This window comes from Erinaceus europaeus, chromosome 9, assembly GCF_950295315.1.
Source record: "Erinaceus europaeus chromosome 9, mEriEur2.1, whole genome shotgun sequence".
NCBI lineage: Eukaryota > Metazoa > Chordata > Mammalia > Eulipotyphla > Erinaceidae > Erinaceus > Erinaceus europaeus.
Window position 1 is genome coordinate 48638194 of NC_080170.1, and position 16005 is coordinate 48654198.

The following is a 16005-nucleotide window of genomic DNA, read 5'->3' on the forward strand; positions in this document are numbered from 1 at the left end:
GAAATTATAACATAATAGTGGTAGAATTCCACACTTTTCCCACCACCAGAGTTCTGTGTCCCCATTCCCTCCACTGGAAATTATATTAGTTCTCTGGAGATCACAGATATGGGGTTACTATTATTTTTATAACTATATATATATATATATATATATATATATATACCCATTTTTTCTTTTTTCATCTATTTTTATTAGTGTCCACTATTAATTTACAAAATTACTTGTCTATAGGAGTACAATTCCACACCATTCCCACCACCAGAATTCAGAATACCTGATCCCTCTATCGCAGTTCTCTCAAAGTTGCACACATGGGTTAACCATCATCTCTGCAGCTGTCTACATTTGTACCTAATTTCCTCCTTTTTCTTCCAGGTCCAGTCCTCTCTTCCCCTCCAAGCCACAGATAACCGTATTACTTCAAGTATCTCTCCCCTTTTTATTCTCGCTCTCTGGGACCTGATGGAGTGTGAGTTCAGTGCCTTCTTCTTTTCTTCCCTTTATTACTTCTCCCCCACTGGGAGTACTGATCAGAGTTGTTTTGGGGGTGTAGAAGGTAGGAGTTCTGGCTTCTATAATTGCTTCTCCACTGGATTTGGGTGTTAGCAGGTCAATCCATACCCCCAGCCTGTCTCTATCTAGTGGGGTAGAGCTCTGGAGAGGTGAGGTTCCAGGACATATTGGTGAAATCATCTGGCCAGAGAAGTCAGGATGGTATCATGATAGTGCCTACAACTTGGTGTCTGGAAGGTGGCAGTGCCAGGCTAGCATGAGGGTGTTTCTTCCTGGGCACGTGCTCTCTGGGTTGGAGAGAACTCGACTGGAGCCAACCTGGGCTGCTGCTTACTCAGCGACGCAAGAGAGGAACCAGGAACTCTTGGATGAGCGGGAACACAATGTATCTTTATTGATCAGAGACAATGCCTTTATATCTTTTGAAACGGAAGTGGCAGGTCAGAAAAGGAAATGGCTAGGAGAGGGGGTGGAGAAAAGAAAAGAGCACGAAAGTAGAAAGCTTCCATAGCAGCTGTTGTGAAGTTTCTTTTATTTTTTTTTAATTTATTTCTTTATTGGGGAATTAATGTTTTACATTCAACAGTAAATATAATAGTTTGTACATGCATAACATTCCCCAGTTTCCCATTTAACAATACAACCCCCACTATGTCATTTATCATCCTTCATGGACCTGTATTCTCCCCACCCACCCTCCCACCCCAGAGTCTTTTACTTGGGTGCAGTATGCCAATTCCATTTCAGGTTCTACTTGTGTTTTCTTTTCTGATCTTGTTTTTCAACTTCTGCCTGAGATTGAGATCATCCCATATTCATCCTTCTGTTTCTGACTTATTTCACTCAACATGATTTTTTCAAGGTCCATCCAAGATCAGCTGAAACAGTGAAGTCACCATTTTTTACAGCTGAGTAGTATTCCATTGTGTATATATACCACAACTTGCTCAGCCACTCATCTGTTGTTGGACACCTGGGTTGCTTCCAGGTTTTGGCTATGACAAATTGTGCTGCCAAGAACATATGTGTACACAGATCTTTTTGGATGGATGTGTTGAGTTCCTTAGGATATATCCCCAGGAGAGGAATTGCAGGGTCATAGGGTAGGTCCATTTCTAGCCTTCTGAGAGTTCTCCAGACTGTTCTCCACAGAGGTTGGACCAATTGACATTCCCACCAGCAGTGCAGAAGGGTTCCTTTGACCCCACACCCTCTCCAGCATTTGCTGCTGTTACCTTTTCTGATGTTGTGAAGGTTCTAACCAATGGAATAAACCAATACCCTGCAGGCAGGGCGGGTCTCAGGCAAAACAGTGATTATGTAAGTAGACCACAGCATCAATGATGGAGCAGGGCTTAATGCCCAACAAGTAGGACATAAAGCAGGACATAATGGTTAATGAAAAGGAACCAAAAAGTAGTAACAGAGCAGATGAGAACTATTTACCTCCATCCACCTGACCCAGGGCCCACACATATATTTCTATTTAGTGCCAGGGCCTATGTAGCCTCTGAATCCCTATTGGTCTGAGCTTGCAGCTCATGGTCACTGCTGGGAACAGTGAAGGCTGCACTCATTTCATTTCAGTGCCAATATTCCTCGAGTGGGCAGGATACCCCAGTTTCCCTTTGGAGACTGGGGTAGTCCCTACCATAGCTTCTCTATGGTGAGCTAGTTGCCCATTTTTTTTTTCTATTATCCTGCCTTCTTTTCTTTTCTAAGTCACATCTACTACTTCTGAGTCTCCTTAGGAAAAATTTTCTATCACTACTCTGAAAACAGTTCATTTACCAATGTTTACCAAAATAAAACTTTTCACTATTGGCTCCTCTAATCCCTCTTTCTGTTGTAATAATTCTATGGAATATTTGTATTTTACATGAAACATCTTTTTCTCTTACTGATTCATAATGTTCAAAAATCAGTAGGCTTATAACTGTATCACCAAAATAGTTGAAAGTCATCAAGCTCCATTACTATGCTTATTATAAACATAATATATAATATTTATATAAGTAATATTATGTAATATTACTTATATAAGCATAATAAGTTTATTGACTGTTATCTAAAGTTTTCAATGTCAATCAGCCCCAAAACAACAAGTTTCTAATAAAATGTTCTCAATCTCTGCCTCTAACTTAATAAAGAGTTGTCTTAGAAATATCAAATATTTGGTATTTTAATATCCAGAAAAAGTAGTTAATTATGAACTATGAAACTTACAACCTAGAAGGTCAACCAATTCTTTTTTTGCCTTAAGGGATTTTTTTATGAGAGAGATAACTAAAGAAGATAGAGACCAGAGCACTGCTCAACTCAGGCATAGAGTGATGCTAGAGGTTAAATTTGTAATCTCTCTAGAGGCCAGGTGGTGGCGCACCTGGCTAACTGCTCACATTACAATGCACAAGGACCCAGGTCCAAGCCACTGGTCCCCACCTGCGGGGTGGGTGGGTTTCACCAGTGGTGAAGCAGGGTTGTAGGTGTCTCTCTGTCTCTATCTTTCTCTCTCCCTCTCTGTCTTCCCCTCCTCTCTCTATTTCTCTCTGTCCTATCCAACAGATAACTACAATAACATCAATAACTACGAAACAAACAAACAAACAAAAAACAAGGGCAACAAAAGGGAATAAATACGTATTATTTACTTACTATAATTTATTATATTAAAAAAAGACTTCTTTGAGGAAAAACTCTTTCACTCAGTTTTTCAGTTTGTTAAGGAGACCTTTTGTTTGCAAAGTTGTGAAGGGGAACTGAAGGATGAAAGTAGTTTAATCAGCTCTTAGAATCTATTTTGGCCAAATCCAATTTAGATGTAGCTATGCCAGAGCCTGTCTCATAGCTAAAATTCTGAATGTTTTTAAGTTGTTAGGCTGCAACATACATGTGTGTAAATATAACAAGATCCATTTTTTTCTAGTCTTGAGGCAATATATTTCCATTATGAAGTATTTAATACTTTTTAATCATAAATAATATAACAGCTAACAAATGTAGAGTTGAGCTTTACCTCTAGATTATCCAATTAAAAAAAAAGTAAAACATTGGAGTCTCAATTCCTTTTATATTTAGGTTAAACCAACTTTCACATTAGCACATTACAATTTTCAGTGTTTTTCACTTTTATCATACCCTATTTAAGAGTTAAGAAACAGATCTTGAAATTTAACCTGCAAAACCACTAGGTTTGCTGGTGGTTAGTGGGTATATGCATATTAAGAGGAACAGGAGTAATGGAGAATGTCAAAGCAACGTGGATGACTGTATAGAAGTAAGGAAACAGAAATGTATGAATCTTTAGAAAGTGAGAAGTCCTCAAAAGCATAGGCAATGGGCAAGAGTAGATAGCATAATGATTATGCAAAGAAACTCTCATGCATGACGCTCCAAAGTCCCAAAATCAGTCTCCCACACCACCATAATCCAGAGCTGAACAGTGTTCTAGCAAAAACAAAACAAACAAACAAATAGGTAACTATTAACTCTGAAAGAAGGACCTAGATCTAATATACGAGCTCAGAGAGAGAAGAGAATCAGTGCAGGTAATTTTGGTGGTGAGAAGTTGAAGATAATCTCATCTGATACCTCTAGATTTCTTTTTTTTTTCTTTTTTTTTTTTTACTTAAGAAAGGATTAATTAACAAAACCATAGGGTAGGAGGGGTACAACTCCACACAATTCCCACCACCCAATCTCCATAACCCACCCCCTCCCCTGATAGCCTTCCCATTCTCTATCCCTCTGGGAGCATGGACCCAGGGTCATTGTGGGTTGCAGAAGGTAGAAGGTCTGGCTTCTGTAATTGCTTCCCCGCTGAACATGGGCGTTGACTGGTCAGTCCATACTCCCAGTCTGCCTCTCTCTTTCCCTAGTAGGATGGGTCTCTGGGGAAGCTGAGCTCCAGGCCACATTGGTGGGGTCTTCAATCCAGGGAAGCCTGGCCAGCATCCTGGTGGCATCTGGAACCTGGTGATTGAAAAGAGAGTTAACATACGAATTAACAAACAAATTGTTGAGCAATCATGGACCTATAGCTTGGAATAGTGGAGAGGAAGTGTTAGGGAGGTACTCACTGCAAATTCTAGTGTACTTCTGCTTTCAGGTATATATTTTGCAGTAGTTTATGGATACGTGTGAACATATGCTCTCTCTCACAGAAACTGGTGTATATCTAGGTTTTGGGACTTTGTTAGAAAGTGAACCACCTGAGATGAAATTAGAGTGTACTATAAAAGGAAAGGTCTCACCCGAGTAATGAAGCTGAAGGGCTGTCATTCCACACGTGAAGTCTCTGGACACAGTCTGAGGTGAAGCATGTTGAGGTGGCAATCCTTGCGTTGGTTAGGTTGTGATCGGTGGATGCAATATTATTTGGTATGGATTGGGAGAGGCATACGGGAAAGTGGGCCCTATCCAAGGGTTCCAGGACTGGGGGAAGTAGGGGCTCTATAGTGGAGATGTGAGATTCCTGCTGTCTTAGGGTTCAAAAAGACAATTGATAGTTAATGTTATCATCACATTATTTGGTAATTGGGTTAACCTTGAAAAGTCCTTTTGTTAGGGTTTGCTGTACAGTATCCAGTATCTTGTATATAGCTGTGCTATTGGATGCTTCTAATCTACTTGGTCTAGGCTTTTGAGAGAGTCCGCATATCAAATACACAGCCTATATATTAAAAAGATTCAGTTTGTGTTTTGAAAAACTTTGAGACATACAATTGATTTTCCCCCTCTCATATTAATTAACTACTGATTTATATGTCTACATTTTGCTAGGAGTGTACATAAACACCATTCCCACCACCAAAAGACTGTGACCCATCCCTCCCACCTACACTCCCACCCCCCACTGTCCCAGGAAGCTGCATGTCTACCCCTCACCACAGGGTTTTTACTTTGGTGCCCTACTTACAATTTGGTCAGGTCCTGCTTTTAGTTTCCCTTTCAGATCTTCTTACTCAACTTGTGTTGATGAGTGGGATCATCCCATACTCATCTTTATCTTTCTGACTTAGCTCACTTAACATAATTCCTTCTAGCTCTGTCCAAGATGGGTCAGAGAAGGTGGGTTCATTGTTCCTGATAGCTGCATAGTATTCCATTGTGTATATATACCACAGCTTTCTCAGCCACTCATCTGTTGTTGGGCACCTGGGTTGCTTCCAGGTTTTAGCTATTATGAATTGTGCTGCTATGTAGATAGGAGTACACACCTCTTTTTGGTTGGGTGTTATGGAGTCCTTGGGGTATAACCCCAGGAGAGGAATTACTGGATCATATGGAAGGTCCATGTCTAGCCTTCTGAGAGTTTTCCAGACTGCTCTCCACAGAGGCTGTACCAATTTACATTCCCACCAGCAATGTAAAAGGGTTCCTCTGTCACCACATCCTCTCCAGCATTTGTTGCTGCTGTCCTTTTTGATGTATGCCATTCTTACAGGAGTGAGGTGGATACCTCTAGATTTCTATGAATTGTCAAGGTCATCTGTTGAGAGTGATGGAAGGGAATAAAGAAGATTGACAAAGATTGCCTGCAAAGAATGGGGAGTTAAGTTGCTCAGTGAAGCAGTGGAATATCAAACAATAGCAAAGTCCCACTTGAGGTGAAGTCATCATAAATGTATTTTCTGAAACATTCAAAGTAGGAAAAATTATGTTGGATGGCTGGTTCATGATGGACAAAGAGCAAAAAGGAATCAGTAATTATTTTCTTTTTAAAAAATTAATTTATTTATTTAAAAAAGGAGACATTAACAAAACCGTAGGATAGGAGGGGTACAACTTCACACAGTTCCCATCACCAAATCTCTATGCCCCATCCTCTCCCTTTAGCTTTCCCATTCTCTATCCCTCTGGGAATATGGACCCAAGGTCATTGTGGGTTGCAGAAGGTGGAAGGTCTGGCTTCTGTAGGAGGCCAGGTGGTGGTGCACCTGGTAAGAGTGCATATGTTAGAATGTGCAGGGATCTGGGTTTAAGCCCCCCAGTTCTCACTTTCAGGGAGAAAATTTCACGAGTGGTAAAGTAGTGCTGCAGATGTCTGTTTGTCTTTCTCCCTTTCTATCTTCCCTATTGCTTTCAATTTCTCTGTCTCTATGCAATAAATAAATAAAATATTTACAAATGAGTGAATAAACAAACAAATGTGAAATGTAGTGCTTCGGAGGTGACTCCGTAGGAAAAGTGTTCAACTTACATGTGCCAGGCCCTGGATTTGATTGTCAGCATTGCATATGCCAGATCAAAACACTACAAAAAATGGGAATAGATGGAAAATTCCTCAAGATACTGGAGTCTATATAGAGCCAGCCTACAGCCAACATCATACTCAATGGTGAAAAACTGGAAGCATCAGATCAGGTACTAGACAGGGCTGCCCACTATCACCATTACTATTTAACACAGTGTTGGAAGTTCTTGCCATAGCAATCAAGCAGGAGCAAGGAATTCAAGGGATACAGATTGGAAGAGAAGAAGTCGAACTCTCCCTATTTGCAGATGACATGATAGTATACATAGAAAAACCTAATGAATCCATCAAGAAGCTTTTGGAAATCATCAGGCAATACAGTAAGGTGTCAGGTTACAAAATTAACATTCAAAAGCCAATGGCATTCCTCTATGCAAACGCTAAATTAGAGGAAGTTGAAATCAATCCAGAAATCAATTCCTTTTACTATAGCAACAAAAACAATAAAATATCTAGGAATAAACCTAACCAAAGAAGTGAAAGACTTGTATACTGAAAATTATGAGTCATTAATCAAGGAAATTGAGAAAGACACAAAAGTGGAAAGACATTCCATGTTTATGGATTGGAAGAATTAACATAATAAAAATGAATATACTACCCAGAGCCATATACAATTCAATGCTATCCTCATCAAGATCCCAACCACAATTTTTAGGAGAATAGGACAAATGCTACAAATGTTTATCTGGAACCAGAAAAGACCTAGAATTGCCAAAACAATCTTGAGAAGAAAGAAGAGAACTGGAGGCATCACACTCCCATATCTCAAATTGTGTTATAGGGCCATTGTCATCAAAACTGCTTGGTACTGGAACATGAATAGACATACTGACCAGTGGAATAGAATTGAGAGCCCAGAAGTAAGCCCCCACATCTATGGACATCTAATCTTTGGCAAAGGGGCCCAGACTATTACATGGGGAAAGCAGAGTCTCTTTTACAAATGGTGTTGGAAAAAATGGGTTGAAACATGCAGAAGAATGACACTGAATCACTATATTTCACCAAATATAAAAGTAAATTCCAAGTGGATCAAGGACTTGGATGTTAGACCAGAAACCATCAGATACTTAGAGGAAAATATTGGCAGAACTTTTTTCCTCATAAATTTTAAAGACATCTTCAGTGAAATGAATCCACTTAGAAAGAAGACTAAGGCAAGCATAAACCTATGGAACTACACCAAATTAATAAGTTTCTGCACAGCAAAAGAAACCACTACCTAAACCAAGAGACCCCTCACAGAATGGGAGAAGATCTTTACATGCTATACATCAGACAAGAGACTAATAACCAGAATATATAAAGAACTTGCCAAGCTCAACAACAAAAAAACCCCAAATAACCCTATCCAAAAATGGGAAAAGGATATGGACAGAATATTCACTACAGAAGATATCCAATAGGTTGAGAAACACATGAAAAAATGCTCCAAGTCTTTGATTGTCAGAGAAATGCAAATAAAGACAACAATGAGATAGCACTTCACTCCTGTGAGAATGTCATACATCAGAAAAGGTAGCAGCAGCAAATTCTGGAGAGGCTGTGGGGTCAAAGGAACCCTCCTGCACTGCTGGTGGGAATGTCAATTGGTCCAACCTCTGTGGAGAACAGTCTGCAGAAGTCTCAGAAGGCTAGAAATGGACCTACCCTATAATCCTTGAATTCCTCTCCTGGGGATATATCCTAAGGATCCCAACACACCCATCCAAAAAGATTGATATATAACTGTGTTGTTAGCAGCACAATTTGTAATAGCCAAAACCTGGAAGCAAGAGTGGCTGAGCAATTTTTGGTATATATACACGATGGAAAACTACTCAGCTATAAAATATTGTTTTCAGGCAATCCTGGATGGACCTTGAAAGATATGGTTTTTTAAATAGAAAAAAAAAGTTAGTGATTTTTTAAATAGAAAAAAAATAGTTAGTGGTTTTTTAAATAGAAAAAAAAAGTTAGTGCTTTTTTAAATAGAAAAAAAAAGTTAGTGGTTTTTTTAAATAGAAAAAAAAGTTAGTGGTTTTTCAAATAGAAAAAAAAGTGGGTTTTTTTTCTTACTCTTTTTTAAATTATTTTTTTATTATTTTTTATTTAAAAAAGGATTAATTAACAAAACCATAGGGTAGGAGGGGTACAACTCCACACAATTCCCACCACCCAATCTCCATATCCCACCCTCTCCCCTGATAGCTTTCCCATTCTCTATCCCTCTGGGAGCATGGACACAGGGTCATTGTGGGTTGCAGAAGGTAGAAGGTCTGGCTTCTGTAATTGCTTCCCTGCTGAACATGAACATTGACTGGTCGGTCCATACTCCCAGTCTGCCTCTCTCTTTCCCTAGTAGGGTGTGTCTCTGGGGAAGCTGAGCTCCAGGCCACATTGGTGGGGTCTTCAATCCAGGGAAGCCTGGCCAGCAACCTGGTGGCATCTGGAACCTGGTGACTGAAAAGAGAGTTAACATTCAAAGCCAAACAAATTGTTGAGCAATCATGGACCCAAAGCTTGGAATAGTGGAGAGGAAGTGTTAGGGAGGTACTCACTGCAAACTCTAGTGTACTTCTGCTTTCAGGTATATATTTTACAGTAGTTTATGGATACGTGTGAACATATGCTCTCTCTCACAGAAACTGGTGTATATCTAGGTTTTGGAACTTTGTTAGAAAGTGAACCACCTGAGATGGAATTAGAGAATACTATGAAAGGAAAGGTCTCACCCGAATAATGAAGCTGAAGGGTTGTCATTCCACACGTGAAGTCTCTGAACACAGTCTGAAGTGAAGCATGTTGAGGTGGCAAACGTTGTGTTGGTTAGGCTGTGATCGGCAGATGCAATATTATTTGATATGGATTGGGAGAGGCATATGGGAAAGTGGGCCCTATCCAAAGGTTCCAGGACTGGGGGAAGTAGGGGCTCTATAGTGGAGATGTGAGGTTCCTGCTGTCTTAGGGTTCAAAAAGACAATTGATAGTTAATGTTATCATCACATTATTTGGTAATTGGGTTAACTTTGAAAAGTCCTTTTGTTATGGTTTGCTGTACAGTACCCAGTATCTTGTATATAGCTGTGCTATTGGATGCTTCTGATCTACTTGGTCTAGGCTTTTGAGAGAGTCCACATATCAAATACACAGCCTATATATTAAAAAGATTCAGTTTGTGTTTTGAAAAACTTTGAGACATACAACTGATTTTCTGTCTTAAAATTTTTATTTATTGTATAGAGATTGCCAGAAATTGAGAGGGAAAAAGGGAGATAGAGAGACAGAGACAACTGCAGCACTGCTTCACCACTCGCAAAGCAGTGGTGGGGACAGGGGACTCAAACCTGAGTCCTTGGGCATTGCAACATGTACACTCAACCAGGACTTTTCAAAGTTAACCCAAAAGACTGTGACCCATCCCTCCCACCCATTCCCACCCCCCACTGGCCCAGTTAGTGGTTTTTTAAATAGAAAAAAAAAAGAAACAGAAGGATGAATATGGGATGACCTCACTCTCAGGCAAACGTTGAAAAACAAGATCAGAAGAGAAAACATAAGTAGAACCTGAACTGGAATTGGCGTATTACACCAAAGTAAAAGACTCTAGGTGGGAGGGTGGAGGGGGGTGGAGAATACAGGTCCAAAAAGGATGGAAGAGGACCTAGTTGGGGTTGTATTGTTATATGGAAAACTGAGAAATGTTATGCATGTACAAACTATTGTATTTACTGTTGAATGTAAAACATTCAATTCCCCAATAAAGAAAATTTTAAAAAGTGCATTTACTTTGTTTGAAGGAAACTGAAAGGTGATAGGAGCTGATTGCAAACACATATGACAGAAATAACCTTGTACAGAAATACATCTGATAATAATGAAATAGAGTATGAATGGGTTAATAGATGTGGAGTAAATAATAAGTTCATGGTGGTTAAGCTAAATTTCTTCTTGTTTTATAGGGGGAAAGGCTATTTGTTCAGAATAGGGAGGAGGACTGATGAGAACAAAAAGTTCTGGAACAGTGACTGAGAAGTAAAAGAGGGAACTGTTTGTTGTTGAAATATTCAGAAGTTTGAGGATGTGAAAGGCAAACACTTTGGGCAAATGAACTAGAAATAGGGAGCATGCTAGCAGGAAGTTGACTGATGCTACCCACCAAGTGTCTAGGCAATCTATGAAGAACAAAAGTCATGCAAATGAAGAAAGACAGTGTTAAAAAGACAAAGTTGAGAAACTAGAGGTATTAAAAAACATGGCAGGGACTACGCAGTGAAGCACCTGGTTAAATGCATGTGTCATCATGCACAGGGACTTGGGTTCAAGCCCCTAGTCCCCACCTGTAGGTGGAAAGTTTCACGAGTGGTGAAGCAGTACTACAGATGTCTCATTCTCTTTTTCTCCACCCCCTCTCCCTCTTAATTTCTCTGTCCTATCAAATAAATAAAGTTAATATATGCATATATATATATATATGGCTTGGGAGTAAAGGATTGGGAGACCTGGAAAAGAAAACGACCCCCATCAAAGATTTCTGTATTAAAATCGAACATTTCCAAAAAAGAGTAAGTGGGGGAGTCGGGCTGTAGCGCAGCGGGTTAAGCGCAGGTGGCTCAAAGCACAAGGTCGGCATAAGGATCCCGGTTCGAGCCCCCGGCTCCCCACCTGCAGGGGAGTCATTTCACAGGCGGTGAAGCAGGTCTGCAGGTGTCTATCTTTCTCTCCTCCTCTCTCTCTTCCCCTCCTCTCTCCATTTCTCTCTGTCCTATCCAACAATGACGACAACAACAATAATAACTACAATAATAAAACAACAAGGGCAACAAAAGGGAATAAATAAATAAAATTAAAAAAAGAGTAAGTGGTAAGAATAAGAGGAAGAACAAGACAAGATAGTACAGTATGTATTAGCTAATTAGAAGATAGTGAATGCATGATGACTTCTTCACTAAAATCCATTATCAACTGGGTTCCCAAATATAGGCCCTGGTAGCATAAACAAAATAATGTTATGACGGCAGTAGATAGCATAATGGTTATGCAAAGCAACTTTTGTGCCTGAGGCTCCAAAGTCCCGGATTCAATCTCCACACCACCATAAGTTAGAGTCGAGTAGTGCTCTGGTAAAAGAAAAATAAAATAAAATTATGTTCCCATCTCTATTTTTTAAAGTAATACAGATTTTTTAAAAGGATTTATTCATTGCATATGTGTGTTAGAGATTTACAGCACACACACACACTCACACACAGAGAGAGAGGCCAGAGCATCACTCTATCGCATGTAATACTAGGGAAAGAGTTGGGTAATTGAACTTTGCAAGTTTGAACCGTCTTGCCAGGCACTCCTTGTGCCTTTTAATTTCAAGAATGTTTGCTTCTCTTCTTGATTGCAAAGTCCTTGAAAAGCAGGCAGAGGAAGGGAGTAATCTGCAGCATCCAAGTTTACTTCAATTTATGGGGACCAGGCTCAAACCTGGGTCATGCACAAGGCAAAGCAGTACAGGATCCAAGTGAGCTATTTCACCAGCCTTACTATTATCTTCCACATGTTTATTGTTACCATGTTACATAACATCACTTCTTGTATATCAGACATTCAAACATTTGTAGACTGCTTGCAAAAGAAAACGGGAAGTTAACATCTTATTGAGATAATAGTTTACTAGATGTATTTAATGAGCTAAATGCAAAGAATAATTGTATTCCATGACGAATTCAGTATAAAACTCCTCAAACTTAAATAAATTTCTTTCTCACCTGTGTTAACTGTTTATTTTGTACTTCTTTGCTTCAGGGCTCATTTGTGTTTTTTGTGGTATCGCAGTCAATTTGAAATGGCAATTTTTTTCAATTCGTCTATATAGAATATTTAATAAGATTAATTTAATATGGAGGAATATGAGCAGTGTATTTGAAATAGGTGGAGTATGTCCCAACTATTTAATATGCTAGCTTCTATTTATAAAAGCAGTTCTTAAATCTTATATTTATTAACTATAGATACCATTTTATCTCACAGAAAAAAGAAACCCTTAATAATAGCATTATCAAATAATACTACATGACTGTTCTAAAGCATTTACATGACATGCTGATTTTTTTCTTCAAAACAACCCAGTAAGAATGTACTATTATTATTTTTGTTTTATTGATAAGGAAAAAGATACAAACAGATTAATGAACTTGCTTGAGGTCACAGAACTGGTGAACAGATTCAGTCCTTGACAGCCTGGCATCAGTGCTTAGATTTGAAGCACCACAACACGCACAGAGACACATCATTGTCCAATACTATCTAACCTTCTGTTTTCATTACTTTGAGTTCCCTGAAGTCAGAGGCACAGCATGGCACATTGTAGCTAATCAGTCAATATTTTGTGGGCTAATGAATGAATGAACTCCCTACTTTACAAGATAATTTTGCTTCCCTATAGATTTTCATATACATATATTTTACAAGTAACACTTTCCTTGCAAGTCCAATCCAGTTATTTTTGGGGTGGTATGTTGTTAGGCATGTTATAACATTTTAAACCTTTGCATTGAAAACTTTATTCTTTGGCTGAGCCCAGAATGATCTCTTGCTCTCCTCCCACTAAATGAAATAGCAGTTTAAGTGTTTACACGAGGGGAACGTGTAATCCAGGATTTCTGTAGCAGCGGGTGTCAGATAGTCTAGTCAAATCCTGCCTTTTGTCTGACTCTTCCCAGTGAAAGTTATCATCAAAGCATGGCTCTGGCATCCATTAGTCACCACGGGTTTATTTGGAGAATGGTTGCTATCATCACTTACTCCCTACACAGGTGCCACCTAGTTACTTTTGTTTTGGCAATTACGGGTTAAAAACACCCCTACAGTTAGTCCTGCTTAAGCTTGCTGGCCCTCTATGTTAAGTTAGTGCATGGTTTTTTATATTTTATGAGAGTAGAACTTTTATTGAACAGGGATCTTTCAGAACTCTCAGCTTTAGTCTTTTCCCTAGAAACTCCTCTTTCACCATTTAATTTCAATTTTCCATCCCTGCCCTACTATACTGCACCACAGTCAATAATGATTACTATTTAAAAGAACTCTTATTTTATTAAGCTATGATTCTCTTTTGAAGACATCTGACCAGCCTTTCTTACTTCCTTGCCCTTATCTTTTCAAGCAGATATTTCTAGTCCATCAGATTAATTGAAGCTAACAAGTCATTCTACTAAGGAGTTTATAATTTATGAATGTCTTATACAAAGGTTTTACATTTGGTAACTCCTTAACAGAGAACTCAGTAAGTAATTCATACATTTGTTAGTAATTGTGTGTGTGTGTGTGTGTGTGTGTGTGTGTGTTCTCCTAGCATTTTAACTCCACGGGATAGGTTTTATATTCATTAGGTTAGGACTGGGTGGTACACACACACACACACACACACACACACACACACACATAGTGCTGAAGGACCCTGATTCAAGACCTGGCTCCCACCTGCAGGGAAGAAATTTCATGAGTGATGAAATAGTGCTGAATATATTTCTTTCTCTCTCACTCTATCTCCCTCCCACCCTCTCAATTTCTCTTTGCCCAGAATAAATAAGTAAATAAATAAAATACTCATCAAGCTATAAATAGCTTGTAGGGTATTTCAAATGTCTTTCCCAATTCATAAAGACCACTGGGAAGCAGAAGTATAGATAGATTATTGTGTAGACTACTTCCTACTGTAGCACCTATGTGTTGAGCTCATCAATGTCAGTGTCATGTAATGATCAATATAATTTAATTGTCGCTTAAGCTGACCATAGTGAGAAATTCTCATAGCTTTCCTTATGTCACCAATATTTAGTACAGTTTCAGACTTTTTCTATTTCATTCTTCTTTTCCTCTTACCCTTTCTTCCAATTGAGTTACAGGATTTTGGTATCTACTAGAGAGGAAAAACTGGAAATGTGAGTTTGAAAGCCATCTGAGTAAAAATAGATTTTTAAAAGATAAGATAGGGGGCAGAAGGTAGATAGCATAATGGTTATGCAAAGAAACTCATGCATGAGGCTCCAAAGTCCCAGGTTCAATCCCCCGCACCACCATAAGCCAGAGCTGAGCAGTGCTCTGGTAAAAAAAGAAAAAAAGAAATACAGAAAAAGATAAGACAGGAAGGCCTTGCCTAGGACAAATCAGAGAAGGAGAAATCAATAAAGAAAAGGAATAGCCAATAAACTAGATGAAAGAAGCAGAGTGTGTTTTTCAAAAAACAAATAAATAAAAACTTACAAATAAAGGTAGCAGTCAACTCTGATACAAATTTATAGAAAATAGAAATATTTAAGAATGAAATTGACCACTGAATTTTACACAGTGGCTACAACTGTAATCAGAGTGCATGGGACAAAGACCTGACTGGATTAAGAAAAGAGAAAATTAGGTAAGATCTAGGTCTTGACTTCAGATACTTCTTTGAATCAGAGGCACAGCTGTAATAGGAAGGCAGAGAAATCAGGGATAATGGAAAAGTTTAAATTGCTGCTGAATACATTTAAAATAGTAAGCAATTAAAAACTATATTCACAAGTCTATAAATAGTAACAACACAGAGAGATGAAGAAATGGAAGATGCACATAGTGGGGGAGCAATTGCAGGAGAAAAAAAATGCTGTTATTGAGGATAGGGTCCATGTTTCCATTTGACCCACTGATCTCAAGAGAATTGTATGAGCTTTCTTTTTAAATTAACATTTATTGCAGCTACTCCTGGTGCCCATTTACCTCCTCCCCCATTTTTTTTTATAAGACAGAAATTGGGAGGGTAGGAGAAAACATTCATAGAGAGAGAAAGAGAAATACCTGCAGACCTGCTTCACCACTCATGAAGCTTTCCCCCTGCAGGTGGGAGGTGGGGTCTCCAACCTGGGTCCTCATGCATGGTAATGTATGTGCCTAACTAGGTGCACCACCGCCCCAGACCCTTGCATGGGCATTTCTTTCCTCCTAACACCAGTGGAAACTGTTTACATATAGATACACATTTGAGGTTGACGATGTAAAGATGAAGCAGGTTACCTGACACATGCTGTTTTTTTTTCAGTGAAGTCTGAAAGTAAATTGTTTGGGCTGGAGGTTTAAGGAAAGAAAAGAAGATGAGGGGCTGGGTGGTGGCACACCTGGTTGAGCGTACATGTAACAGTACCCAAGGACCCAGGTTCAAGCCCCCCAGTCCCCATCTGCAGGGGGAAAGCTTCATGAGTGGTGGAGCAGTGCTGCAGGTGTCTCTT